Genomic DNA, 9,748 nt, shown 5'->3' with positions numbered 1-9,748 from the left:
GATCAAGTGCTAAGCTAACGGAATGGGTCAAGTCAATCACATCATTCTCCTAATGATGTGATCCCGTTAATCAAATGACAACTCATGTCTATGGTTAGGAAACATAACCATCTTTGATCAACGAGCTAGTCAAGTAAAGGCATACTAGTGACACTCTGTTTGTCTATGTATTCACACATGCATTATGTTTCCGGTTAATATAATTCTAGCATGAATAATAAACATTTATCATGATATAAGGAAATAAATAATAACTTTATTATTGCCTCTAGGGCATATTTCCTTCACGGTTGAGGTGCCAGGTGAGTTGCTCTCTGCATTTTATTTTCTGTTTTTCTTTTTCTATTTTTCTGCAACTTTAGAGCTTTATTAGAAATACTAAAACTAACTCAAAAATCATGAAACTTCTCATGCCCACTATTTGGAATATATCCAACAGTAAACATTTCAGTTTATGATTATTTGGACACTTAAAATATTATATACACTACACCATAACACTTAATTGGGGACAATTAACTGCCGGAAGAAATAGTAGAACAAGGGCAAAATATCTGCCGGGAATCTAGTTACTGCCAGCAGAAATACTTAAGGGTAGTAAAACTGCCGGGGGAAGTTGAGTACCAAGGGCATGTGCACTGCCGAAAATGTTGTCCACGTTTCAAGGCATCAAATCTGCCGGCACAATTAAACCCTGGCCCACTATCTGCCGGGCTGTCCATGGCGCGAGACCAGAAACAATTGGGCCCAAACGTGTGGTGGCGCGGGAACGCGCGATTGACTGAAAACTTAAAAAAATATTATTTTTTTCGCTCAAAAGACCTAGCCGCCGTCCCCAACCAGTTCTTCCCCAAATCGAACCCTCGAGAGCCCTCCTCCTCCACCGACGCCGCCGCCGCCGACACTCCCTCTGCCCTCGACCGCGCCCTCCACCACCGACCCCTCTGCCCTCGAACGCGCCCTCCACCATCGACTCCCTCCGCTGACCTGTGCGACCCCCACCCATATCGATGACGCCGCTGCGTAGAGGTCAACCTCGCCTCCCTCCTCACGCCTCTGGTTTCGCTCCCTTCGGCACCGCCACAAGGGCTGGTCAACGGGGCCGGTGCGTCGAGGTCGACGTCGCCTTTCTCCCCACCACGTCTCCCACCACCCTGACGACGAGTGCGGTGTCTGCTCCCCACTACGCTAGTACAACATGGTGCTCAGATCTGTCATGGAGGAAACGCGATGCAGGTGTGCTTTTTCTATACAAAGAAGCTCTCCTTTTCTGCTCGATGAAAACTCACAAGATGCTTCGCCTTATCTTCTCCTTGCTGCACATTTTCCCTACCTTCCACTGAGTCACTACTTGGCTCCAAGTCTTTCTTATTGCTACTTATTTTTTATTTTGCTACTAAATTGATGCAGGTGCTACCAGTGAAAGGATTGGGGATTGGTTCTAGCAGTTGTAGGTTTGTTTGGAATTCATAATGCTCATGATTTGCAAAGGCTATCAGCCAGGTTATTGTACACATACTCTTGTATTTCATTTTCTTATCTTAATAAGTTAATATGCATGTATATGTGCCTATGATTTGTAAAATGTAATGTTCTTCTATCCATCCAATTTTAGCGATGTGGACGGGTCTTTGTTTATTCAGGTTCAGACATTGCACAACTGAAGGCAAGTGTTTCACAGCTTGAGAAAGTTTACTCACTAATGGCTGACTGTATACAACTCTAGAAAGTTTCTTGTGCTAGCATCTACAAGAACTAAATTATAGACATGAGTGCTGATTTGATATTGAAAATTGCTCTACAAAATTAACTACTTTTACTTCCCTGATTTATCATCTATCGAATTGTTTCATAGCAGTTCAGTGGTGCCCTATCTGAATTCTCAACCTGCATGAAACATTGCACTGGGCAGAAAATAATTGTAGAAAGGAATGTCGTAAGTGGCTGGCACTGCCATCAGGCTATCACACACTGCACTAAATTGGGCTTGTTGGACCATGCAGGGCATCTGCACCAGATAATAGAAGCCCTGCAAGGGCCAACACGGCTATGGTTTGCTTGTGAGGAGGGGTTGATTTCTTGAGTTGCAGCCTGAATGATATGTATCTTATGATACAGAGGAAAGAAAAACAATATGTTTCTTACCTTGTTGGTTGGTTGTCTACACGCACATTTCCTATGAACCATGCCTTAATAATCGAGCCGCCACTGTAATCTCACATCGTGATCAGTCCTCACTTGATGAAGTACCATACCAACAAGTTAGTTAATTTTCTGAAGTTCCTGGAATAATTTTTTGACGCTGCCTGCTTCGGTACACTTTATTCTTAACCATTGGTTGATCTAAGCTCTTTTTTTACAAGAACACGTCGATGCATAGCATTAAACGCTTGCCGAAAAGAGTCCACAGCTCCTTGCACTCAAGCATTATATTGTCTGACCTCCTAAGGGTCGTTGAGGAGTTGGCATATAATAGCAGCGACACAAATGATTAAAAGGTATTCCTTTCACATGTAGGAAAAATAATCTCTATATGCTATACTGATCTGGATAGGTATTGCTTTTTACAGGAAAATAAATGCCAAACAATCCACATTTCCGCTTGTATTTTCTATACTGGTTATCACTTTCGCATTTGAAAAAAAGGATATATGCTTACCTCATGTATTGACATTTTGTATATACCTATACCTATTTCAGATCGATGTTTCAGTAAATGTCAGAGGATGTTACATTAAAGTGGAAGATGATGGTATGTGCTTACCTCACGTATTTAACTTTCTTATCACTGGGATTTGCTTCTAAAAAAACATTGTCTTTGTTGTAGCTATTGCAGGTTGGGGTATTGCTTGAGATGAATTGTTTCTATTGGGAGAAAAATATGGTACTCCCTCCTTCCATCTATATAGGGTCTAATGCGGTTTTTAAGACCGTCTTTGACTATTGACAAGATTAATAGTACATGACATGCACAATGTGAAAATTATATCATTGAAAGCTCCTTTCACACATGAATTTAACGGTGTGCTTTGTGTAAGTTGCATGTCATATATTACTGCTCTAATATTTGGTCAAAGTTAACCTCGAAAAACGCATTAGGCCCTATATAGATGGAAGGAGGGAGTAAGTCATATCTTTGGGTGCTTTTCTGAATTCATGGATATCAGAATAAGATTGTTCTCATATAGAAAGGACTGCCTGATTTGCTTCATAAAAGTAATAATGGAACTGACATCCATTCTATGATAGTTGACCTCGATAATTGATATTTAAAGGAGATATTATGCTTATTCTACCTGGAATTCTGATTTCTTCTGCTAGTGTTTCTTTATCTTGGGCATCGAGGGTCTGGAGTGTGTTCATGCTGCACATCGGCGCATCGTGTGATTATCATGCGTTCTTCAGTGGGGTCGGACCTCAACAAGAGTATGCAACTATGAGCCGTGATGAGTGCCCGCCTACTACGCCCACGGCATGCCATATTGAGCGAGCCGTTGCTTCCTTCTTTTCTTTTCCTTTTTGATCGAAGTTCACCGCCTACAACGCCCACGATATGGCATGTTGACCATGCCCTTGCCGCTGTTTTTTCCCTTTGTGAATGAACATAGTTGCCACTGCTTTTTTCTATGGGACGCTGCTCTTTTATTTCCTGGATAACCACGGACGCCGCTGTTTTGTTGTCACGCAAGCACAGTTAAAAATGATCTCTTTTTATCTACCGAACTAATCAAGAGTTCAAGTCCAGGACATCATACATCAAAATTGGTGTGGGTCCGCCTTTCTAATGGTCGTAGTTTACTCATTAATGGAGGGTCCACCAAACTAACGGTCCGATGTGTCTGATTAATGTGAGAATTTCTAGTAAATCCTCAATTCTTGATCCCTATTTTCCTTTTAGTATATAATAGATAGATACCATTGCATATTAGCGTGGGTGAGGTGTGGGCGGCTGTTTATCTTGGTAGTTAAGTCTTTGATTTAGTATTTTTCTTTCGGATACATGCTTGTTGCTATTTCAGAACATTGAAACTTCATTTAGAATTTTGTTTCCTATGTGCTTCATGCAAATGAAACTGCAGTAAAGATACAAACTATGCTTGTCCTGAATGTGCATAGCCTTTTTATGCATACAATTAGTGGAACCTTTTACATGTCCAGTGTGCGCATGTGTCCAGGAACTAAGCTTTTGCATGTCCTGTGTATTCTAAAGCTTAGTCTTTTGTTATTGGGCAAGTACTTGAAACAGTGTCTTGGTTTGCCAGTCGTAGAATCATTTATGAATAGCATAGGTGTTGCCTTCACTTGTATTCCTACGCATAGTCCAATACTTCTTTTTCCTTGATCTAATGCTCCTTTTTCGTTAAGACAAGCAAAATAGAATCACATCCTGGATTATCTCTATGGTCCTACATCATCTTTCATAGACTAATTAAGTTATAACCGGCTTGCATTGTTTAGGAGAAATGTACCTTTCCATGTGTAAAGTGGTTAGACCTGGCATTACTGTTCAATATTTTGTACTCAACAGGAATCTTGCTATAGATACACACTGGAAGTCTAAAATCAATACTAGTAGAAACAGGTGTTCTGTCAACGACGCATCTATTTTGTTGCATGTCTCGGGTCACTCAATTTGTGATTAAATAGGTGTTCTGCATATATGTTTGCCAACTGATTGACCATGTAAGACTGGAAACAGCACCATCTTTGTGACATCTAACTTGTTCTATTTTTTTTGCAGAAAGTGCTAGTACATTGTATAAGAACATTGACACATGTGACTGGGAGCCCAAAAGACTAGTAACACTAGTAGAAAACGGAGCTTTAAAACCGGTTCGTAAGGGCCTTTAGTGTCGGTTTCATAACCGGCACTAATTGGTGGGCACTAAAGCCCCCCCTCCCCTTTAGTACCGGTTCGTGCCGAACCGACACTAAAGTGCCACCACGTGGCGTGAGCTCGCGCCCTGGTATACCAACCGGTACTAAAGGTTTTTTTTTTGAATTTTTTTTGAAAATTTTGGAAATTTATTTTTATTTTTATTTTTTTGATTTTTAATTTTTCTGAATTATTTGGTGATTTAGTCTCTAATCACCTCTCTTAACTGCTCAAGTGTGGATCACTCATTTCAAATCATCTAACTTTCCGACCGGTCACCCACCCCTCTCATTACTCCAGCCCGAGCACGCTTAACTTTCGGGTTCTATTTTCCTTCGTTTTCAAGTCTGCATTTGTTGTTTTCCTGACAATAGTAAGATGCCAATCCTATTAACCCTCAGGAGTTTAGCTTGAGCATGAAGTCACAATTTCACTGTTTGAGTTTGAAACTATTATTCTAAAAAACAGTAATTATTTAGTAACACTAATATTTCTTGAATAAGTTTGACCATAGTTTGACCAGATTTGACCAAAATTCAAAAAATTGAAATAATTATTTAGTAACACTAATATTCTTGAATAATTATGTAGTAACATTAATACTTCTTGAATAAGTAGTTTGACCAGATTTAACAAATTTTTTTAAAAAAACTTAAATTTGACCATATCTTTTTTTCCTTTTGGAATTTGAGGATTCTAAAAAATTGCAAGCTCCATCGGATGCAGATTTTTGTGCTGAATTTTTTAATATATTATACATTTTTTTCCAACATCGTATGCAAAAGTTATAGCCGTTTTACATTTTCCCTACACTTTGCAAAACATGTCCAAATTTAAGTTTTCAAATTTTCCTAACTAGTAGATGTACTAATATAACTACATCTCGAAGGATTTTATTTTTTGAAGTTTTTATCATTTCTTTTGATTTTTTCATAACTGAAATGGCGACACACGGGGAGGGGGGGGGGGGGGTTTGAAAATTACCCTATAGTGCCGGTTTGTGTCACAAACCAGTACTATAGGTCAGACCCCTTTAGTACCGGTTCGTGTCACAAACCGGTACTAAAGGTTACACCAGCCTGCCATCACCCCTTTAGTACCGGTTCGTGGCACGAACCGGTACTAAAGGTTCAACACGAACCGGCATTAATGTATTAGCCGTTCGAACCGGCACTAATGGTACCATTAGTGCCGGCTCAAATTCAAACCGGCACTAATGTGCTTCACGTTTGACCCTTTTTCTACTAGTGTAAAAATGTTGTAAACCACTTCAACATAACACCAAACATTTTGGTTTCTATACTACTGTCATGTTTGTGCTAGAAAAATGTTTGAGTTTTGCTGTTTTCCATGGGATGAAACTATTTCATATCTTGAACTACATTCTTTGTGTGTTTATACCAAAATACAAGATCCTATGATGTCAAAAATTCATACAAGTTGTGGATGTCACTTCCTTTAATCGCTTCCTATTTTATCTTATGTGCAGTTTTCTGGACGGTGTTCTATGGAATCTTCACATACAGGAAACTAAAATTTATATCATAGGTAATCATATGATGTAATTGTGGTGAACTAGATGTGCTTAATTTATGTGTCAATGCATGAAACTGCTGACATTTTTTATTTTTCCTATTAAATTGAATATTCAGTTGATGCCTTGAAAGGAAATTTGATTAGAAATTCTCTTGATGTTGTAGACGTATGTCTTATAAAACAGGAATGGTGTACTCAATAGACTCTTTTGAGTGTTGTAAATCAATGTAATGCAGATAATGTTTTATTATACATGTATTTTTCAATTTTTCTTACTGTCTAGGTTGGAAATGTTCCTGAAGACGGGTTAAGATACCTTGCCGTAACCATATGCTCTGAGCTCACCTAGAAGACCTTACACGCTTTACTCTTTGTGCTTTTTCCATTCTGTACAACTTGGACGTCTTGAAACTGCAGATACTAAATTATTATGTAATTCTTCACATGTAATCAGTGAATTGCATATATTGTAACCTTGTAAATGTTTGATGAACAGAATTTATAATATGAATGTGAAGTACTTGTGCAGATTCCTTCTGGTTTATTTCAATGGATGCCTCGTCAGTGTGTATCTAAATGTAAAATAAATGAAGAAATGCAATACTAAAGTGTAATAATAATATAGATTGGGGTATATGGTACCAGTGGCATATTATCTGCCGGGAAAACAATTAACTGCCGGGAGAACAAGTCTGCCGGCAGAATAGAAACTGCCGGGAGAAATTGGAACATGACGGCATACAAACTGCCGGGAGATCTTTATCTGCCGGGAATTATAATCCCCGGCAGCCGTTCTTGTGGCAGTTCTATCTGCCGGGAGAAAACCATTCCCGACAGTTTGCCTGCCATTCTAAATGCCCATACGCAAATAGAGTATGATTTAATTCAGTGACCCTATGATGTCCTAGAAATATGTGCCGGGAGAAAACTTCTTCCGGCAGTTCTATCTGCCGGGAGAAAACTTCTCCCGACAGTTTTCCTGTCCTTGCATTAGTGTTGTGGTGTAGTGATAGCATTTAAATGCCCAGATGCAAATAGAGTATGATTTAATTCAGTGACCCTATGATGTCCTAGAAATATGTGCATCATTTTTGTCAGAGGTTCCAGACCAAGGCAAAGATGATGAACATTTTAGAAGGGCATTTCAGGTTCATTGAAAAAGATTTTAGTAATCCCTAGTTGGATTAAGGCGGGTGCTGGGGGTTTTCTGTTATCCCCATTTCATATTCATTTGAATTTAAACATGATGCACACATGAAGTTAGCCTAATGCATTGCCAGAAGCTAGGGATGTGACAGTGATCATAATGGCATTTCGTGTGCATCATCCTTTGAGTCACCTTGTGATTTTTTTCGGTTTTTTCCTTTGATTGATCCAAAGAGTTAACACAATCCTTTATAATGCATGTCATAAATCCCTTTTTTTAACCAACGGGGCTGCCTGATTACTCTAACCTTCTTAATGATTGGCTTAATTATGCATAAACCGGTGAAAACAGTGTGTAAGCTAGCAAGATGGGACTATTTAATGGGTCAACAAATATGAAAATATTGATTATAGGATTATTACACGCTGCCTTGACGGGCCTTGGGTATATATCACTGCACACGCGACAGCTACAGCTGCTATGCATGCCCGTGCCGCGACCACACCCTATTTTGCATGCTCGCGGTGTACTACAGCTGATTTGTTCGCCGAAAAGACCTGAACTCGACCGCATGCTTGTGCCACAGGAAAAATCATCTTATCTTTCAAAATGAACCAGGCGCCCTTATAAATCACAGGCCAGTGAATCCCAGTGTCCTTATTTTTGTTTCTTTGTCTAATTTACACACACGCGGCTGCTCGGGTCAAAAGGCACCAGGCGCCCTTTATGAACACGGCCACACTCTTAGCGAACTGTTTGGCAACCTGAGACGCCACACAGGAAACCAAGAAATGCCCGTGCGTTGCAACGGGGTAGATCGATTTAAAAAAAAGCTAGTTTTGCCATTCACCAAAACGCCCATCAGGGCGGCATATGCGTCCTGCATGTATGCTTTTATCATGTCATTATTTCCTTTAGTTAGAGTCATGCATGTCCTTCCTCTCATTTAATTAATTAGATCCAATCAGGTCATGCCAAGCCCACAAATCCTTCTAATTAGAGCCAATACAGCAGGCTTGCGCCGTGCATGTCCCCTCCTTTATGGAATTTTCTCTCCTTTGGCAATGCTGTTTCCTCTCTTTCTTGATTTTGGAGGTGACTTGCTGATATTTAAGACAACATGCAAATCCATATAATTTGGTGGGATTTGATATTAAAAAATCAAGATGGGACTATTAGACGGGGAACCATTTAGTATGGCAGAAAAGTATGCTAGGTCGGTTGGCATTGGCCTTTTGTGTGGCCGGTGAGGTTCTGAGTTCGAACCTTCAATGGACATATTTTTTTTTTCTCCTCCCAAAACGCCAAAAAACTGCAGATTAGTCTCAGGTCGGCCCGTGCGATGGATGGACGGAAAATATGGTGATCTAGGCGGCGGCCCAAGTAGAGAGGAACGCAGGCCTGCCCAATACGAACCTTTTTGACTCTACGAATTAGTACCACCTCGTGTATTTCACGTAACGTAGGATCATATGCGGGACGAAACTAAGAATATTACCTTGCTTTATTAGTAGGTATAGATTAATAATTCGAACACACACGTGGCTGACTTAGGAGAAATCATAAGAGGATGAAAAAACATGGATAAAAAATGGCGCGTGCTAGGCGCCATCCGCCTGTAGCGAGCCAGGTTTGTTTTTTTCTCTGTTTACTATTAATAATTCGAACACACACGTGGCTGACTTAGGAGAAATCATAAGAGGATGAAAAAACATGGATAAAAAATGGCGCGTGCTAGGCGCCATCCGCCTGAGCCAGTTTTGTTTTTTTCTCTGTTTATTATTAATAATTCGAACACACACGTGGCTGACTTAGGAGAAATCATAAGATGATGAAAAAACATGGATAAAAAATGGCGCGTGCTAGGCGCCATCCGCCTGTAGCGAGCCAGGCTGCAGCCGGCTTCATAGCCGTTAGATGGGGACATGTGTATCCGTTGATCGATTTGTCTTCTAGGCCTCACACGTCCGCTCCTTTACCAACTGTGCACGCACACCATGCAGACGAGAAACACCGCAGCCTCGTGGAATGCTTGAAAGCATGGATGTTGAGCATCGTCGTAGCAGCTTTGCCTACGCTCGTAGCATCCGGTCACCGCTGTGGCAACATCGCCCAGCCCGGCAGTTCTAGCTTAATTTGCTGGCGGACTCACAATACTGTTCATGAGCTCGTAGCAACGCCGCCAACAT

The 9,748-nt window shown here is 40.4% G+C and overlaps 1 long non-coding RNA gene across 3 annotated transcripts; it reads left to right on the top strand.

Annotated features, from left to right (window-relative positions):
- The first annotated feature begins 826 nt into the window (after positions 1–826).
- LOC123151961 (uncharacterized) lies at positions 827–6,960 on the top strand. 3 transcript variants are annotated; one of them, XR_006475931.1, is made up of 7 exons: positions 827–1,236; positions 1,411–2,498; positions 2,701–2,752; positions 2,828–2,884; positions 4,742–4,800; positions 6,366–6,424; positions 6,696–6,960. It is a non-coding gene; the product is annotated as an uncharacterized lncRNA (long non-coding RNA). The 3 variants fall into 3 exon arrangements; XR_006475933.1 differs by having other exon boundaries at positions 4,742–4,833; XR_006475932.1 differs by lacking the exon at positions 4,742–4,800 and having other exon boundaries at positions 828–1,236.
- The last annotated feature ends 2,788 nt before the right edge of the window (positions 6,961–9,748 follow it).

The sequence above is a fragment of the Triticum aestivum genome, chromosome 7A (assembly GCF_018294505.1).
Source record: "Triticum aestivum cultivar Chinese Spring chromosome 7A, IWGSC CS RefSeq v2.1, whole genome shotgun sequence".
NCBI classification, from domain to species: Eukaryota; Viridiplantae; Streptophyta; class Magnoliopsida; order Poales; family Poaceae; genus Triticum; species Triticum aestivum.
The sequence above is the reverse complement of the archived record's forward strand: the minus strand, read 5'-3'. Positions and strand labels throughout refer to the sequence as shown.